Source organism: Panulirus ornatus, chromosome 10 (genome assembly GCF_036320965.1).
Source record: "Panulirus ornatus isolate Po-2019 chromosome 10, ASM3632096v1, whole genome shotgun sequence".
NCBI lineage: Eukaryota > Metazoa > Arthropoda > Malacostraca > Decapoda > Palinuridae > Panulirus > Panulirus ornatus.
The window spans coordinates 53,813,826-53,834,893 of NC_092233.1; the positions used below are offsets into that span (position 1 = coordinate 53,813,826).

Consider the following 21,068-nt stretch of genomic DNA (forward strand, 5'->3'; position numbering starts at 1 on the left):
GGATGAAGGGGGATGTGCTAAATATAACGAGTGTGTTATCACCCGTCACATCTCCCGTTCTCTACGTTATATCCTCTTCGTTGTACAACCTAACGTCATGCAGTGCGAGGGAGGTTCCTACTCGTTCGCTGTTTCCCCGCATTGAAGTGGGTAGCGCCAGGAACGGACGAAGATATGGGACTCTCTCATTCGCCCATATCCGTCGCTGTCATGTGTAACGCTCCGAAACCACATCCACCCACCTACCCACCACACACACACACACACACAGAGGCGCCCCACTGGAACTTTCCTAAGTTCTCCCCTCCAGCCGCTTCTACACACGCCCCTGCTTCGCAGTCCATGGCTGGCCACTGTCCTGTGTTATCTTAGGTCATGGGTGATCATCACTCCAAGGTCTATTCCCACCTTGCATACACGTCATCAAGCATTTGATAACAAAGGGTTCATATTTCCTGTTGCCAAAAATGCATTTGTTTACACTTGAAGTCTCACTGGACGCGTCTCCGACCGCGTCAACACCTTAGTCTCAAATCAACCCCCGACTCCTTCAGTCAGTGAGTGGCTTGAAGGAAAACTTCCCTCATTTCGTGTCGTGGGATGGAAAACAAAAAAAAAAAAAATCCCTTAAAATTCTCCCCCGTCGAAATCTCACAGGTGTTACAGAAGTCTGGGTCCTTGAGTTGTGGGGGGGGGGGGGAGTCTCTGTGACACTCTTGTCACACTAGGTCACACTCGACCGCTTCTCCTTGTAACACCACTCCTCCATATCATGATGGGCCAGTGAGCTAGCTAGTTTGCTCTCCACACGTAGACTCCCTCCTCAACACCGTCAGCTTGGAATACATCAACCTCTTGTATCGTCGTATACACCAAATGCCTTTTTTTCTTTTCGAAGTTTTTGATCATAGGACATCTGAGGGTATTTTGGATGGCGCCTGGTGTGTGTGTGTGTGTGTGTGTGTGTGTGTGTGTGTGTGTATGTGTGTGTGTGTGTGTGTGTGTGTGTATAGTGTATATGGCTCTAGAATTCGATTCGTGGTACGTATTTGTTGTATACACCGAAGCCAGGGTTGATGAGCAGTTATCAGTTTACAGTCGTTAGTAATCAAACTATTTCCAGTCCAATTATTACTTTGATTATTTATTTTAACTGAGATGACAGAATGGTAGTTGGAAGAGCGATTACCCAATCCTGACTCCAATCACCTCCAATCACTCGTGAATTTCCTAACAGCCTTATTTCTTTGCTAGTCATCCCTCACTCCTTTTAAGTATCTCATTACGGTATCAGGTCACATGACCTACTTCATGATGACCTCACAAACTACTGCTGACCATGATGACCTCACAAACTACTGCTGACCATGATGACCTCACAAACTACTGCCGACCATGATGAACTCACAAACTACTGCTGACCATGATGACCTCACAAACTACTGCTGACCATGATGACCTCACAAACTACTGCTGACCAACATGATGACCTCACAAACTACTGCTGACCATGATGACCTCACAAACTACTGCTGACCATGATGACCTCACAAACTACTGCCGACCATGATGAACTCACAAACTACTGCTGACCAACATGATCACCTCACAAACTACTGCTGACCATGATGACCTCACAAACTACTGCTGACCATGATGACCTCACAAACTACTGCTGACCATGATGACCTCACAAACTACTGCTGACCATGATGACCTCACAAACTACTGCTGACCAACATGATGACCTCACAAACTACTGCTGACCATGATGACCTCACAAACTACTGCTGACCATGATGACCTCACAAACTACTGCTGACCAACATGATGACCTCACAAACTACTGCTGACCAACATGATGACCTCACAAACTACTGCTGACCATGATGACCTCACAAACTACTGCTGACCATGATGACCTCACAAACTACTGCTGACCAACATGATGACCTCACAAACTACTGCTGACCATGATGACCTCACAAACTACTGCTGACCGACATGATCACCTCACAAACTACTTGAACAACAAACAAGATCACCTCAGTTAAGCTGATCATCACCATGAGTCAGCTGCTAACGACCAAACTACCCTTAACGATCGCGCCACGTGGCCACCTTCCGCTGTGGCACGTGGCGATGACAGAGCCCCAGCTGATGGCCATCCTCAGCCTCCGCCCACACACACACACACACACACACACACACACACACACACACACACACACACACACACACACAATGACATAGACAAACGCAAAAGACAAAATCTAAACATTGTTTTAGAGGAAGGGATAATGACACATCAGATTCATATCAAAAATTTTCAAAAAAAAATCTAAACAAAAATTCTTAAAAAAAAAACTAAAAACAAGATATAAAATACATGTATAATAAAAGGCCTTCCATCTTTTGGTCTCATAACTTCGTAAAGGAATGCATCATTTGGTCTGGGGAACTCCAGCTCTGACCACCATCAACAGGAACACAGTTAAGAAGGGGAAGTCTCTCTGGCGTCTACAATACCTGGCTATCACACTTGATGACAACTTCTACACGACTGATAATCACACTTCCTGAAAACTCACCTCCCACCTACAGAGTAGCAGACGACAAACTGGGAAACAATATATTATCTCGCTGACCCAATAATCCAAATCAAAACAAGCTAGATGTAATATACGTCATGTGACCTTTTCCTGTCGCCTTGTACACATCCGGACATCTGTTCTTGTCCTTGTACAGTCTGCTATGTACAGCTACATGTACTTGGGGTGAGGTAATTTCTGCATAAGACGCGAGTGGACGCCTCTATCATGGTTTGGTGCCTGTCACACACAACACACACACACACACACACACACACACACGGTCCTAATTCGGGGACGGAACTTGGACCACAATGCATCTCCTTTCTCTTCAGCACATAAGACAGTTACTCCCTCACATCCACCATCATCGGTCTGGCCAGTCAATGGGGGACAGGCGAATGGCTGACTGACTCGTTAACTGGTTAGGTTGTTGGGCCTGTCAACAGCCAAGGGGTGGTGTCGGGGGTCGTCTGGTCTTAAGATCAAAGCTGTCAAACGTCAAGGTACAACCGCCAACCGGATGATCTTTGAGCACCTTCTTCAGGTGTTGAAATACATGACTCGTGAGACGTACACACACTCACACAGGGCTGGTGGCACGTGCCTAGACTGGGGGATATAGCGAGGCAGTCTAAGCCTTACTCTTAGTGACTGTCGTACATAATGCCAGTCTTCACCCAGTACCTAACAGTCATGTACCTATCAAAAATCTCCTTTGACACACACACACACACACACACACAAGACAAAGGGCCACACGAGTGTAGTTACCGCCTCCTTGTATTATACCGAGGGGTAATTACGCTCATTCATACATACATTACATAGAAATCCTCATACAATGAAAACGAAGCATAAACACCCATAATACGATAGCGCGCATAATGCAAATCCCCACTTAAGTACGTACATATAACACACACACACACACACACACACACACACACACAGAGGCAACCAATCGCATCTAAACACTTTTAACCATTAAATAACAGGTCACAGGCCATAATTCTACCATTGGTAATATACCTGGATAGTATTCCCATTAATCTCCAGCCACAGGAAGGCGCCTCGTCGTAATGTGGTGGAGTAATCAATAAAATGATGAACATACGCCATTAGCAACAATAGGCCCCGTTTGTAATTAGGAAAGCGCGCGCACGTGTGGTGTGGCCAGCGTACTGGAACGTCCCCATAATTCATGTGTCTACTCGAAACTCTCCGACAGGAGCTAATGAACAATCTCTAAACACTCTCCAGAGGTTGTACACATGTAGGTGCAGGGTGAGATGAGAGGGCTTGTGGAGTGTGGTTACTGGAATTATTTTCGCCCTTCTAGCATTTTCATCGTCTAGTCCATGATACGATCACTTTTAGTACATTTCTGGCCAGAATTGGCAGACATATCATCTCGGTCGAGGATAAATTTACGACATCGTAAATTGAAATGTTTCACAGCTGTTGTATCCTAACCTAACCTACATTGACAGAGCATATAACCTGAACTTAACCCAGATGACGTTAGAGTTCCGATTGCCACACACGACCCTCACTTAACCTTAACCCAGTGTACTTTAACGCATTCTAACTTAAACGACCCAGAATTACATAGTTTTTTATATTATAGCTCTTTGAACATATCTATAAAAATTAGTCTATCCCGCCTTCCATAAAGTCTGCTAAATACAAACCCCTAAATTAGAATCACATGTATGTTGGAAAATCTCATTTTCTTTGAATCAATATATTCACTATGTTAAGTGTGATGTAATTTTATGTGTGATATATCCTTGTTGATTACCTTCCTGCCCTTAGAACTCTCTCCTGGGGCTCCCCAGCGGTCAGGTAGTCACCCACGTCCACCTAGCGGGGAGGAGACAGGTCCAGAAGTGCAATGATGTGTGTGTGTGTGTGTGTGTGTGATCCTTGGTTATTCCGTTAAAATACGGAAAGCAAAGCAAATAAATAGAATCTTAATACTTAAAATTATTTGATATTGACCACCATGGCCCGGGCAACACATGCCCCCAATCATGGCCATCTGGAGTGAAAGGAGAAAGAGGAGGAAAAAGGAAATGTAGGAATTAACCCGCTGGTGTGGGCAGACCAACCTCTTTAACGGCAGAAGGTCAAAAAAAGGAAGACGGAGAGACGAGAGAAGGAAGAGAATTCTACATCTCAAACTGTTCGAAGGAAGGGAGGTATAATAACGGTCAATCCTCGAACTATTTGCCGCTTCAGTCTCACAACACGTCTTTTCCAATAATCTGCGTAGATTAACATCTTCAGAAACTCATATCAACCACCTGAACTAAGTTGGCTGCGTTGCACCGCCGGGATGCCAAATACCCCAGGTGACTCTTTATCACTTCATTATACTGTGATTACCAGCGGTGATCTAACTTCAACTGTCCAATACAATCTTTACGAAATAACTACTCGTTACGACTGTCTGGTATAGGCTATACGAAATACCTACTTGTTACGAGGAGTGAGGAAAGAAAATGTCAAAAAAAAAAAATGATAAAAACCACTAACGTTTACTGATAAGAATCTAAAAAAAGACAAGACGGGTATTTATATATTAAATTAATATCTACCTTGAAATTGTCCTGATATTGTGCTTCTCGAACCTTGGACTATTAATAACGATCTATTACGCCAGGCGTATAACGTACGGGCTACGGTGTGATGGTGGTATACCGACATCGTAACACGTCAGGCAGCGGAGCCTGAACCCGGGGTTGTTACACTCGACCGCTCATGAGAGCGTCGCTTCCTAAAGTCAGGACTTATACAGGTCAGGGGTCATGCTACTAATAAATACACTACCAGTGATTAATACCACTGACCATGAATATTTCTGGTCATAAAGACGAGTTGTTTCAAGCATGACTATTTGTTATCACCTTTGGAGACATTCATGTTGGTTACTTGTGCCACTCTGGTTCGTTAAACTATTTCTCCATATTTATATATAACTGTATCACTTGTCTTACAAACAAGACACCTACAAACTCTGTATGTTTTTATAGTGGCCTCCCATATGGTATGGATTCTACCTTAATCCTTATTACCTTCTGGTAAACATCAAGTCAACAACATACACACACACACACACACACACACACAAATAACATCATCACAGGTGTTGTGTTGAGGAATGTCGGGACGAGACAAAGCCCCACACCGTATCGACTACGTCACTCTCTGGTCAGTTCCTGGCATTGCAAACACCACAAGCTATTCAAAAAAATTAAATACTATTTTCTTAGTAGAATAATGAGAGGCTACGTTCCATAGAGAGATCACTCAACCTAATTTCCACGCAACAATATGAATAAAATACCCGGAAACAGAGTTTCTCCCAGATACGTCCTTAATCTACGCTTCTAAATGAAAATTAGCAGCTTAAAATGCTACAGTAAAATGATACCAATAGAAATAATATATAAGGTTGCTTTGCTTATGGTACGTGGAATACCCAGCGATATCAGGTTGTCCGGCATTAAACTGCCTCACAATGTTTAACTTTACCTCTACAGCTGATGATCTTCCCGCTCCTCTTCTTTCCAAAGGCACAAGACTCGTTGGGCTGTTTCTCCCGTGAGTTTATAACACAAAATTCCAAGTAAACAGTTATGCGGGTGGAAGGCCGAGGTGAATGACGCACGTGTGTCGGGCTGGCTCACTTAATGATGCAATCACTTGCTAGCGAACAATCACCCTTTAGGGTAGTCCCATGCCATTGCCTAAACTTGCAAGATCTTTCAAACCTTTTTCCTTCTTTTTTGGCTTTTGAATATATTCTCTTTTGCTTTATTTATTCAAAGACAACTTACATGATAACGTATATAGTATGTATGACGACACCGCCGCCACTTGCCAGCAAATGATGGGTCTAGCGAGCGATCGCTTCCCAGTGTAATCGCCCACTCTTGCCGCCGCGCGGGTTTGAAACGAATTTAATGCAGCCTTGGACATTTTCGCTTAATTAGAACGAATATTCTTAATTTTCTCAATATTTGTATAGTATTTTCTACTACTATATGTAAAGTTAATAATCCCTAGTTATAATTTGGAAGTAAGAAAGAAAAATCTGTAATCGGCAAAATAACTTTTTGACTTACTGGTGCCGGGGAGTCGAGAAAATCACCTCTCCATATATACCCCAAAACCCATTTCAGAAAGGGATTCTGGGGTTATAACCCTAAGAACACCATGTTCCTAGGGTTGTATTCCTCTTCCCCCCTCCCACTCACATACACACACACACACATACATATACACATATATACATAAACGCACATACACATACAAAGACATATACATATATACACATGTATATATATTCATACTTGCCTTAATCCATTTCTGGTGCCAACACGCCCTACAGGAAATGGCATCGCTACCCCACACCCTCCCTGCTACATCTCTCTCTCTCTCTCTCTCTCTCTCTCTCTCTCTCTCTCTCTCTCTCTCTCTCTCTCTCTCTCTCTCTCTCTCTCTCTCTCTCTCTCTCTCTCTCTCTCTCTATCTATCTATCTCTCTCTCTCTCTCTCTCTCTCTCTCTCTCTCTCTATATATATATATATATATATATATATATATATATATATATATATATATATATATATCTTTCTTTTTCTTTTAGACTATTCGCCATTTCCCGCGTTAGCGAGTTAGCGTTAAGAACAGAGGACTGGGCCTTTTTTGGAATATCCTCACCTGGCAACCTCTGTTCTTTCTTTTGGAAAATTAAAAAAAAAAAAAACGAGAGGGGAGGATTTCCAGCCCCCCGCTCCCTCCCCTTTTAGTCGCCTTCTACGACACGCAGGGAATACGTGGGAAGTATTCTTAATCCCCTATCCCCAGGGATATATATATATATATATATATATATATATATATATATATATATATATATATATATATATATATATATATATATATATATATATATATATATATATATATATATATATATATATATATATTCATATTCAGCCAGCCGTTGCACATTAAACTTAAACTGTCAAAGTGGAGAGTTGCAGCCCTTTAAGTGTCAGTATATATTGCGAAGTTCTGGTCTTTGAAACCGTCGGCCTCGGTCAACTGTGTTGCCCTTCACCTGACTGTTTACTGTGACCGTTGTAGCCTTCAAACTGTCGTAGCACAACAGCAGTTTATACTCTGCCGTCTCCATCCCTTTAAAGAACCATCAGTGTAAGGGAACCTCCCTTCTTAATGTGCTCATTACAATACAGTTGTAGTCCTTAATGTGTCGGTATGATACACGTTCAGCCCTTAATGTGTCAGTATGATACACGTTCAGCCCTTAATGTGTCGGTACGATACACGTTCAGCCCTTAATGTGTCAGTATGGTACACGTTAAGCCCTTAAAGTGTCCGATGAGACACGTTCAGCCCTTAATGTGTCGGTATGATACACGTTCAGCCCTTAATGTGTCGGTACGATACACGTTCAGCCCTTAATGTGTCAGAATGGTACACGTTAAGCCCTTAAAGTGTCCGATGAGACACGTTCAGCCCTTAAAGTGTCCGATGAGACACGTTCAGCCCTTAATGTGTCGGTATGACACACGTTCAGCCCTTAAAGTGTCCGATGAGACACGTTCAGCCCTTAAAGTGTCCGATGAGACACGTTCAGCCCTTAAAGTGTCCGATGAGACACGTTCAGCCCTTAAAGTGTCCAATGAGACACGTTCAGCCCTTAAAGTGTCCAATGAGACACGTTCAGCCCTTAAAGTGTCCGATGAGACACGTTCAGCCCTTAATGTGTCGGTATGACACACGTTCAGCCCTTAAAGTGTCCGATGAGACACGTTCAGCCCTTAATGTGTCGGTATGACACACGTTCAGCCCTCAAAGTGTCCGATGAGACACGTTCAGCCCTTGAAGTGTCCCATGAGACACGTTAAGCCCTCAAAGTGTCAGTATCATACAAGAGCAGCCCTTAGACTCAGCGTAAGGCAAGCGGAGCCCTTGAACCACGAAGTGAGCGGGTGAGGGAGGCAGCCCTTGGACCGGACGGTGGGTGGGTGAAGGTGGGTGAGTGAGGGTGGGTGGCCCTTGGACTGGACGGTCGGTGGGTGTGGGTGAAGGTGGGTGAGTGAGGGTGGGTGGCCCTTGGACTGGACGGTGGGTGGGTGATGGTGGGTGGGTGAGTGAGGGTGGGTGGCCCTTGGACTGGACGGTGGGTGGGTGTGGGTGGGTGAGTGAGGGTGGGTGGCCCTTGGACTGGACGGTCGGTGGGTGTGGGTGGGTGAGTGAGGGTGGGTGGCCCTTGGACTGGACGGTGGGTGGGTGTGGGTGGGTGGGTGAGTGAGGGTGGGTGGCCCTTGGACTGGACGGTGGGTGGGTGTGGGTGAAGGTGGGTGAGTGAGGGTGGGTGGCCCTTGGACTGGACGGTGGGTGGGTGATGGTGGGTGGGTGAGTGAGGGTGGGTGGCCCTTGGACTGGACGGTGGGTGGGTGTGGGTGGGTGAGTGAGGGTGGGTGGCCCTTGGACTGGACGGTCGGTGGGTGTGGGTGGGTGAGTGAGGGTGGGTGGCCCTTGGACTGGACGGTGGGTGGGTGAGTGAGGGTGGGTGGCCCTTGGACTGGACGGTCAGTGGGTGTGGGTGAAGGTGGGTGAGTGAGGGTGGGTGGCCCTTGGACTGGACGGTGGGTGGGTGATGGTGGGTGGGTGAGTGAGGGTGGGTGGCCCTTGGACTGGACGGTGGGTGGGTGTGGGTGGGTGAGTGAGGGTGGGTGGCCCTTGGACTGGACGGTGGGTGGGTGTGGGTGGGTGAGTGAGTGAGGGTGGATGGCCCTTGGACTGGACGGTCGGTGGGTGTGGGTGGGTGGGTGAGTGAGGGTGGGTGGCCCTTGGACTGGACGGTGGGTGGGTGTGGGTGGGTGAGTGAGGGTGGATGGCCCTTGGACTGGACGGTGGGTGGGTGTGGGTGGGTGAGTGAGGGTGGATGGCCCTTGGACTGGACGGTGGGTGGGTGTGGGTGGGTGAGTGAGGGTGGATGGCCCTTGGACTGGACAGTGGGTGGGTGATGGTGGGTGGGTGAGTGAGGGTGGGTGGCCCCTGGACTGGACGGTGGGTTGGTGATGGTGGGTGGGTGAGTGAGGGTGGATGGCCCTTGGACTGGACGGTGGGTGGGTGTGGGTGGGTGAGTGAGGGTGGATGGCCCTTGGACTGGACGGTGGGTGGGTGTGGGTGGGTGAGTGAGGGTGGGTGGGTGGGTGATGGTGGGTGGGTGAATGAGGGTGGGAGGCCGGGGCAGCTGGACGGTATGTGGGGGAGGAGGAGTTACACCCGCACATAAGTCAGGGAGATAATTTCGTGAGTTCCCGCGTAACAGGGAAGGTCTGGTCGACCAGCTCAGGAGTTCCGGGTGTGCCCATCACCCATCACCATCACCCATCGTCATCACCCATCACCATCACCATCACCAGCAGCAGCAGAAGAAGAAGAGGAAGAAGAAGAAGCAACGGGAGGAGCCGCTGCGCCTCCTGCAGGTGGTGAGGGAGGCATGGCTGGGGCGGGGTGTGGCCCACCCGTCACCTGCAGACTCGAACTCTCACCTCCAGGACGCTTTTATCTTTCCCTCTATGACGTCAAAGGTACCTTTCCCTCTATGACGTCAAAGATACCTTTCCCTCTATGACGTCAAAGGTACCTTTCCCTCTATGACGTCAAAGGTATCTTTCCCTCTATGACGTCAACGGTACCTTTCCCTCTATGACGTCAACGGTACCTTTCCCTCTATGACGTCAAAGGTACCTTTCCCTCTATGACGTCAAAGGTACCTTTCCCTCTATGACGTCAAAGGTATCTTTCCCTCTATGACGTCAACGGTACCTTTCCCTCTATGACGTCAAAGGTACCTTTCTCTCTATGACGTCAAAGGTACCTTTTCCTCTATGACGTCAAAGGTTCCTTTCCCTCTATGACGTCAAAGGTACCTTTCCCTCTATGACGTCAAAGGTACCATTCCCTCTATGACATCAAAGGTACCTTTCCCTCTATGACGTCAAAGGTACCTTTCCCTCTGTGACGTCAAAGGTACCTTTCCCTCTATGACGTCAACGGTACCTTTCCCTCTATGACGTCAAAGGTTCCTTTCCCTCTATGACGTCAAAGGTTCCTTTCCCTCTATGACGTCAAAGGTTCCTTTCCCTCTATGACGTCAAATGTATACCTTTCCCTCTATGACGTCAAAGGTTCCTGATATCATACTTTCAGCAGGTCGGTGTGGCCTACCCGTTCAGCAGGTCAGTGTGGTCTTCCTGTTGAGTAGGTTACTGTGGTCTTCTCATTGAGTAGGTTACAGTGGTCTTCTCATTCAGCAGGTTACTGTGGTCTAACCGTTCAGTGGGTCAGTATGGTCCACCAGTTCATCAGGTGGGTGTGGTCTACCAGGACGTCCTATCAGGTCAATGTGGTCTAACAGGTCGTCAGGTTACTGTGGTCTTCTCATTCAGCAGTTTACTGTGGTCTAACCGTTCAGTGGGTCAGTATGGTCCACCAGTTCATCAGGTGGGTGTGGTCTACCAGGACGTCCTATCAGGTCAATGTGGTCTAACAGGTCGTCAGGTCACTGTGGTCTAATAGGTCATCAGGTCAATGTGGTCTAATAGGTCATCAGGTCAATGTGGTGTAATAGCTCGTCAGGTCAATGTGGTCTAATAGGTCATCAGGTCAATGTGGTCTAATAGGTCATCAGGTCAATGTGGTGTAATAGCTCCTCAGGTCAATGTGGTCTAATAGGTCATCAGGTCAATGTGGTCTAATAGGTCATCAGGTCAATGTGGTCTAATAGGTCGTCAAGGTCAATGTGGTCTAATAGGTCGTCAGGTCAATGTGGTCTAATACGTCATCAGGTCAATGTGGTCTAATAGGTCATCAGGTCAATGTGGTCTAATAGGTCGTCAGGTCAATGTGGTCTAATAGGTCATCAGGTCAATGTGGTCTAATAGGTCATCAGGTCAATGTGGTCTAATAGGTCATCAGGTCAATGTGGTCTAATAGGTCGTCAAGGTCAATGTGGTCTAACAGGTCGTCAGGTCACTGTGGTCTAATAGGTCATCAGGTCAATGTGGTCTAATAGGTCATCAGGTCAATGCGATCTGCGATCTAATAGGTCATCAGGTCAATGTGGTCTAATAGGTCATCAGGTCAATGTGGTCCAATAGGTCATCAGGTCAATGTGGTCTAATAGGTCATCAGGTCAATGTGGTCTAATAGGTCGTCAAGTCAATGTGGTCTAATAGGTCGTCAGGTCAATGTGGTCTAATAGGTCATCAGGTCAATGTGGTCTAATAGGTCGTCAAGGTCAATGTGGTCTAATAGCTCGTCAGGTCAATGTGGTGTAACAGGTCGTTAGGTCAATGTTAATCAATCGCCCTCCGAACTCAGTCCCTAAACACCACCTTACCAAACATCTATCTACCTGAAATCACACTCCCCAGACATACACGAGTTATTCTTTCTCTTTTGTGCTCCAGATACCAGCCATCCTTATAACATTACAAACACACATTCAACATACCTCAGGACCCTTCATGTCCCATATGAAACCACAATAACAAAGGCACTGATCCCGCACTGCACAGCTGCTGTCCCACACTCTTCCCACACAGGTATGTACACAACACCTGTGGTCCTTCCAGGTGGACGTGGCCGGTTTCCTGAGAGCTGCAGGAATCTGAAAATGAGTGAAGGAACTCCTGGGGTAAGACAGTACGATATATATATATATATATATATATATATATATATATATATATATATATATATATATATACTCGCTTTTTTAATGTTAACCTAATTCCATTAATGAAATAAACATAAAAATCCGACATTCTCCAATCACGTTGCTTATTTATTACTCCAGTAATAATAACAATAATGATGATAGAATAATAATGATATTAATTATCATTATCAACATTATTTGTTATAGTTAATAGTTGCATTATCATTATTTTTCATACGCTTTAAGAAACGTCTTACGTCTTTGTACGATTCGTAACCACCCCGCTACCTGGACTCCTCTCGACAGAATTATATCCATAATTTTGCCTTCTGATTCTCATAAATATCATGATAAAACAAATAAAAAAATATAAACGAGGCTTCACGCTCCCTAGGACCTCCATAGCTGCACGCCCAGGGAGGGAAGCGACGCTGACCCCCTTAACCTTCGTTTGTGATAAATAACCAAGGAAATTGACACGCCGTCAAAACCTCTGTTGAACCACTCTACGCCAGCGGTTAATGGAGGCTTTAGTTTCAGCTGTCAAATAACGGCGAGAGTCACCAGTGCAGCCGGTTACAAATGAGCGGAGTGGCTATTGAAATTATTGCCATTATCGCTGAACCCTCTCCGCCCATCTAATTAACCCCTCAGCCGCTAGAGGGCAGGCGAGTCCATGATTTACACAAAATTAACCCACTCTCGCTGACTTTCAAAAATATATCGACTGAAATACAATCCTAGGATGTATATATATACATAACTTGTGATTTATACATATATTCAGGATTATGGCTATCCTTCATTTATCTATAGAGGGAAAATAAGTTATATTCAGAGGTGGAAATGATCTTATAGAGATGTCATTGTGAATACTCCTGCGACATCTGGCATATGTCCTCAGTGTCCCCGCTCCCTCCCCTAACTTTAATACCCCCCCTCGGCCACGGTGTTTATTGAAATAATTATAATATTTAACCCAAGAGGCTCGCCAATGACACTAATAACATCATCCAGAGTGTGTTAACAGCAGCTTGGCGGCCACCAAATGTTTGTGTAGATTAAGTAGGCGTGGCCAGTTAATGAAGAACATTATTGGGTCTGGAATGAGTTCTTAGGGAGGACCAGCTGGTATTATTACGACGCGTATGGCCGACCTAGCTAGCTAGGCTTGCGAAATATTCCAACCGAAGAAAACACATTTTTGCTCTGGCTGTTGGGATATTGTTAACAATTCTTTACGCTGTTAAATCATTAACATAAATATTACACACCATGTGAATGAAAACATTCCTTATGGAGTAGATATTTTGTATGTTTTGAAGATACTTTAGAAGCACCGTTCGTTAACTGATTTACGATATAATCTAAATGGTTAATGCGTAGTTAATGAATGAGAATTTGACGATAATGATACTTAGTTGTGTGAATGTATGACGAAAATAAAAATGTAAAGGCTTACCAGACTGCTGCTCAAGGCTCCTAAAACTGGCTACTAAAGACTGTCCTTGTGAACGATCCTTTCCCGAAAAACGCGAACTAGTGAACGATTATGAAAAGAAAATAATCAGCGATTAAGAATCTTTTTTTTTTTGTACAGTTTTCTTCAGTTTAAATACATAGTCGATCATTATATCTCACACTGATCACTGTATTGATGAGATATGCGGAGAAAATATACAGACGAATATAGTTTGATTTCAATTTTTTCCGCCATTACTGTCACTGGTCTGGTTCTCGATGGTTCTCGTGTGCAGTTAAGTCTACCGTCCCTACCTCACATCTCCCACCCTCACTTTTTTTTTTTCCCCCTCCCCTCTCACTCTCACATCTCTACTTGCCACCCATATCACTCTCCCGCTCTCACATCGACAGAGGAATCAGCCACACACACACACACACACACGGCCAGCCGGGCTGGGCCGGTCACTCGTGGTAATGGGGATTAATTGTGTGTTTCGTACACGTGTACACGGCTCACGTGCGCCGGGTTACACGTGTTATTACCAAGACGGGCACGTGCTGCTTCCCATGGCCACGTGATCATGCCTGGCTGGGGTTGTCCCACCTCACCAATTTCCCTTTTTCTTCTTTCTTTCTTTTGATTCCTTTTATTTCTACAGTTTTCCTCTGCCTTCCTTAAGGGTTCTACACTTACTTTCTCTCTCCCTTCCCTTTCCCATGACCATTCCGCCCTATTTTCTTTCCTGTTTGGGAAGTGTTAGGCCTCACCCAGCTCTGCCTCATCTCCTCTCCCATCTATCACCCACCTCTGCCTCATCTCCTCTCCCATCTACCGCTCGTTACACCCGTCACCTGTTGTTTGGTGTTGCTCCCTACACACACACACACACACACACACACCTCGGATCTCGTGTGTGTGTGTGATTACTATTTTTGTGGTACGGGGAGAGTGAATATACACTCGTGTTGCCCCGTCTCTTAACCTACCATATTTGTACCATGTCTTTACTTCCCTATGTACACACACACACACATACACACCTGGCATAGGCTAGGGTGTATATGTGTGTGTGCGTGTGTGTGTGTGTGTGTGTGTGTGTGTGTGTGTGCGTGTGTGTGTGTGTTAAATACCTATTTGTGAATCCTTGCTTGTGTACTGCTAGGGTTGGAAGTTCTCCACTCGTAAGGCGTCATTTCTTAAAACTTTTCTTTTGCTGTTGGACAATTTCTGAAATTCCTGTAAAGTGTTAAGTAATCGCAGATTCGCCACGTAGCTTATCCCTGTTCGTCCACTACTTTAGCATCATGAAAGTAATTCTTCACATTTTTTCTTAGAAATTTCTTACTATTTTTCATACAATGATTTGTGGTTGTTCTTTCTTTGCATCATTCAAGGACCAGATTAGTGTCGCCATTGTCAAATGGGACTAGAAACTTGAGGGTTGTGATCAAGTCTCCCCTACTTTTTCTCTCTTCCATAGTGAACAACTTGGTTGGCAGCCTTTCTCTTACCCTCTCATCACTGTACCTCAACTTCTTCATTTTCGGGCACCATCTCCGTTGCTCTCCTCCTCCTCCTCTGCACCTCCTCTCTCTTAGATCTTTCTGGTTCTCTGGTAAGATGACCAAACGTAAGATGCCTTTAGTTAGGACAAATACAAGTGGCATCTTAACTCATCATCATCCCTGTACCTCAATACAGTTCTAACCAATGAATGATTAAGGCCCAGCCTGGACATGGATGGACCTTTGTCACAAACTGGAGCCTCCAACATCAAATGTGGTGGTCTGGTTGGGTACAATGATCGGCTCCAGAGTCGCTCTCTCTCTCACACACGGATTCACGCAGCTTCTTTCCTGCCAGATGACAGTCATCATATCGAGGCAGCTGGCACCGTCTTCCGTCTCCAGTACTTCCCATCTGGTTCGGTTGTAGGTCATCGGCCAACCAACTCTACTGGAGTTTGTCTCGATCCCTTTTGTATGTTGTGTCGCTCCATGTCGTTCCTTACATCTCTCATGCCTTAGTATCTGCAGACAAACCTAGCAGTGGATCCATTTCTTCTGGCGAGTCAAGCCAATGTCAACCCTCGCCCACTTACATGACGGCCATCTGTTATGAGTCCTTTGTTTCCCATCCATCGAAGGCGTCCCCCTTCAAAAAAAAAAAAAGTTTCCCTGAAAATCCGGCATATCTGCTAATTTCCAAAGTGGGATAGTGTCAAACGCTTTCCAGCAGTCCATAAACAAACAGTCCATCCACCCATCCATCTCTACGACACCTTGTTTGGTTACTCATGGTACTTCATCCCAAAATTACTGGGTAACATAGTCACACAGATTCAGTACAGACAACACAAGCAGTTTCAGTAGCTGTTCAAACTAAGCTAAGCTACCCTGGTCCCCCACTTAAGATTATAGACATCCTATCAGTTTCTTCCATTAGCATAAAAAAAAGTTTTGATACCCATTCGCTGTGTACCGCCAGAGGCTCTGGTTTGTCACAAGTATACACAGGGTGTCCATCCCCCACAAAAAAAAAAGAATTACTTTTTGACCCCCTATAATTCAATGAATTTTTATAGTCAATTGGATCTGAAAAAAAGAAAAAAAGAATCAGTGAGCTGTAGGGTGTCAAAAAGAGAGTAAATTTTTTAGGACACTTTGCATATATATATATATATATATATATATATATATATATATATATATATATATATATATATATATATATATATATATATATATATACATATATATATATATATATATGGAAAGCTGTGTAGGTATGTATATTTGCGTGTGTGGACGTATGTATATACATGTGTATGGGGGTGGGTTGGGCCATTTCTTTCGTCTGTTTCCTTGCGCTACCTCGCAAACGCGGGAGACAGCGACAAAGCAAAAAAAAAAAAAAAAAAATATATATTTTTTTTTTATACTATTCGCCATTTCCCGCGATAGCGAGGTAGCGTTAAGAACAGAGGACTGGGCCTTTGAGGGAATACCCACGTATTCCCTGCGTGTCGTAGAAGGCGACTAAAAGGGAAGGGAGCGGGGGGCTGGAAATCCTCCCTTGTTTTTTTTAATTTTCCAAAAGAAGGAACAGAGAAGGGGGCCAGGTGAGGATATTACCTCGCTAATGCGGGAAATGGCAAATAGTATGAAATAAAAGATATATATATATATATATATATATATATATATATATATATATATATATATATATATATATATATATTTATTTATATATATATATATATATATATATATATATATATATATATATATATATTTATTATTTTTTTTTATTATACTTTGTCGCTGTCTCCCGCGTTTGCGAGGTAGCGCAAGGAAACAGACGAAAGAAATGGCCCAATACATACCTACACAGCTTTCCATGGTTTACCCCAGACGCTTCACATGCCTTGATTTAATCCACTGACAGCACGTCAACCCCGGTATACCACATCGCTCCAATTCACTCTATTCCTTGCCCTCCTTTCACCCTCCTGCATGTTCAGGCCCCGATCACACAAAATCTTTTTCACTCCATCTTTCCACCTCCAATTTGGTCTCCCTCTTCTCCTCGTTCCCTCCACCTCCGACACATATATCCTCTTGGTCAATCTTTCCTCACTCATTCTCTCCATGTGCCCAAACCACACATATATATATATCCCTGGGGATAAGGGAGAAAGAATACTGCCCATGTATTCCCTTACATGTTGTAGGCGACAAAGAGGAGCGGGAGCGGGGGGTTAGGAATTCTTCCCTTTTTGTATCACTCTCCAAGAGAAGGAACAGAGCAAGGAGCCAGGTGAGGAAGTTTCCCTCGAAGGCTCTGTAATCTGTTCTTAACGCTACCTCGCTCATGCAGGAAATGGCTAGTATGCATGGAAGAAAAATATTTATCATTTCCATTATACTTTGTCGCTGTCTCCCGCGTTAGCCAGGTAGCGCAAGGAAACAGACGAAAGAATGGCCCAACCCACCTACATACACATGTATATACATACACGTCCACACACGCACATATACATACCTGTACATTTCAATTTATACATACATATACATAAAGACAAATGACAAATACATATATATACATGTACATATTCATCCTTGCTGTCCTCAGCCATTCCCGTCGCTACCCCGCCACACATGAAATGGCACCCACATTCCCCTGCCCGGCCGCGAGGTAGCGCTAGGAAAAGACAACAAAGGCCACATTCGTTCACACTCAGTCTCTAGCTGTCATGTGTAATTCACCGAAACCACTGCTCCCTTTCCACATCCAGGCCCCACACAACTTTCCATGGTTTACCCCAGACGCTTCACATGCCCTAGTTCAATCCATTGACAGCACGTCGACCCCGGTATACCACATCGTTCCAATTCACTCTATTCCTTGCACGCCTTTCACCCTCCTGCATGTTCAGGCCCCGATCGCTCAAAATCTTTTTCACTCCATCCTTCCACCTCCAATTTGGTCTCCCACTTCTCCTCGTTCCCTCCACATCTGACACATATATCCTCTTTGTCAATCTTTCCTCACTCATTCTCTCCATGTGACCAAACCAGTACACCCTCCTCTGCTCTCTCAGCCACACCCTTTATTACCACACATCTCTCTTACCCTTTCATTACTTACTTGATCAAACCACCTACATATTGTCCTCAAACATCTCATTTCCAACATATCAACCCTCCTCTGCACAATCCTGTCTACAGCCCACGCCTCGCAACCATATAACATCGTTGGAACCACTATTCCTTCGAACATACCCATTTTTGCTTTTCGAGATAATTTTCTCGCCTTCCACACATTCTTCAAGGCTTCCAAAACCTTCGACCCCTTCCCCCACCCTGTAACTCACTTCCGCTTCTATGGTTCCATCCGCTGCCAAATCCATTCCCATATATCTAAAACACTTCACTTTCTCGTTTTTCTCTATTCAAACTTACGTCCCAATTGACTTGTCCCTCAACCCTACTGTACCTAATAACCTTGCTCTTATTCACATTTACTCTCAACTTTCTTATTTCACACACTTTACCAAACTCAGTCACTAGCTTCTGCAGTTTCTCACCCGAATCACCCACCAGCGCTGTATATATCTATATATATATATATATATATATATATATATATATATATATATATATATATATATATATATATATATTATCCCTGGGGATAGGGGATTAAGAATACTTCCCACGTATTCCCTGCGTTTCGTAGAAGGCGACTAAAAGGGGAGGGAGCGGGGGGCTGGAAATCCTCCCCTCTCTTTTTTTTTTTTTTAATTTTCCAAAAGAAGGAACAGAGGGGGCCAGGTGAGGATATTCCAAAAAAGGCCCAGTCCTGTTCTTAACGCTACCTCGCTAACGCGGGAAATGGCGAATAGTTTAAAAAGATATATATATATATATATATATATATATATATATATATATCATATATATGTACAACTTGATCGGTGTCTCACGCGACAGCGAGGTAGCGCCAAAAAACACGAGGAAAGGCTCATTTACTCACACATACTCGCACATTTCTATACATAAGATGGTGTAGCCAAGCAGGATATTTCCTCGAGCCATACGAGGTTAAAAGCAACAGCACAATCTTCTTTAACAATTTTCTTGTGTAGTTTCTGCCTGCCGTACAATTTTTCGGTGGTGGTCTTGATATTTCTTTAGTTCCCTAAAGGGTAACGACGTTTCGGAACCACCCTGTTGCATCTTCAGGCTGGATCTGATGATTCTGTCGTGGGTGGCTGCTTATATATACGATTTTGGTGGATTGGGTGGAGACAGATGGGTGGGCGGAGCTGTTCGGCTAAGCCGATCGCTCATTGGCTGCTTGGTTTGGTAAGACTGATGTGGCGTTTTGAGGATGGTGGGATTTGAACATCTTCGACTTGTATGTTTATTATAGGTCTTGTTCTCTGTTGATCTTGGTGTTCTCGTCCAGGTCTTGTCGTGTCAGGCGGGAGTTATGTCGTGGTTCGTGATGGCTCCATTCTGTGCGTGACAGGTGAGGCTCCATTCTGTGGGTGAGGCGCCTCGATAGTCTGCTCCGTGTCATTCCAATGTCTGAGCGCGGCTGGCCACTCTCCTCACTGTCACAAGCTGTGCTGGTAAATGACGTGGTCCTCCTGAAGGGGCGTTATAGTCACGACGGGTCTGTGACGAAGTAGATAGCAACCCATCTTCTTCGTAACAGACCCGCTCGTGACCTCTCCGTTACAGACAAGACTGGAAAAAACCGTAGCGGAAAAGGTGTTATTGGCGCCGTCATGCAGTACGCAGGGATGACAACAAATATGCGATCGCTAAACATTGCCAGGAAAATGATCACCCTGGCCATAGATCTTGAAAATCCCGTTATTCTATACCCGTCTGCTGATTATGCCACACGTTACGTCACTGCCTCTGTTTTAATTGCTAATACAAAGAACTTTAATTTGTCCCAAGGCAATTTCAAAGCCCATCTTAACATTAACTAAATCATCATGAAAGAATTGACAGTTTATATGTTACTGGGAGAAAGTTTTACCATTGTATCGCCCCGTGTGTGGTGTGATATGTGTAATCATTTATGTGCAATGTGCCTAGCATAAGGTAGGAATGTACATGTACGGGCCTGTATCCATGCGTAGGTATTCGTGTGTGTGTGTGTGTGTGTGTGTGTGTGTGTGTGTGTGTGACTGTTAATGCAGGGTAAGCCAAAAGTCACTGTGCATCTACCGTTGACGATAAGTATATCTAGAGAGCTTGTATTAATAAAAATACATTTCGCATCCACAAGTTTATGGATGGGGTTGTTAGGGAGGTGAATGCAAGAGTTTTGGAAAGGGGCAAGTATGAAGTCTGTTGGGGATGAGAGAGCTTGGGAAGTGAGTCAGTTGTTGTTCGCTGATGATACAGCGCTGGTGGCTGATTCATGTGAGAAACTGCAGAAGCTGGTGACTGAGTTTGGTAAAGTGTGTGAAAGAAGAAAGTTAAGAGTAAATGTGAATAAGAGCAAGGTTATTAGGTACAGTAGGGTTGAGGGTCAAGTCAATTGGGAGGTGAGTTTGAATGGAGAAAAACTGGAGGAAGTGAAGTGTTTTAGATATCTGGGAGTGGATCTGGCAGCGGATGGAACCATGGAAGCGGAAGTGGATCATAGGGTGGGGGAGGGGGCGAAAATTCTGGGAGCCTTGAAGAATGTGTGGAAGTCGAGAACATTATCT

General features: G+C 44.7%; 1 protein-coding gene and 1 long non-coding RNA gene across 2 annotated transcripts in view; one reads left to right on the top strand and one right to left on the bottom strand.

Moving 5' to 3' along the window:
- The window catches only part of LOC139750694 (uncharacterized), a 117,881-nt gene extending 111,615 nt beyond the window's left edge, over nt 1-6,266 (bottom strand). Inside the window, exon 1 of the long non-coding RNA XR_011713198.1 lies at nt 6,132-6,266. This is a non-coding gene — a long non-coding RNA (uncharacterized lncRNA). The remainder of the gene's footprint in view (nt 1-6,131) is intronic.
- Nucleotides 1-21,068, top strand: part of LOC139750693 (uncharacterized) — an 80,554-nt gene that overhangs the window by 45,901 nt on the left and 13,585 nt on the right. The gene's annotated exons all lie outside the window — the stretch shown is intronic.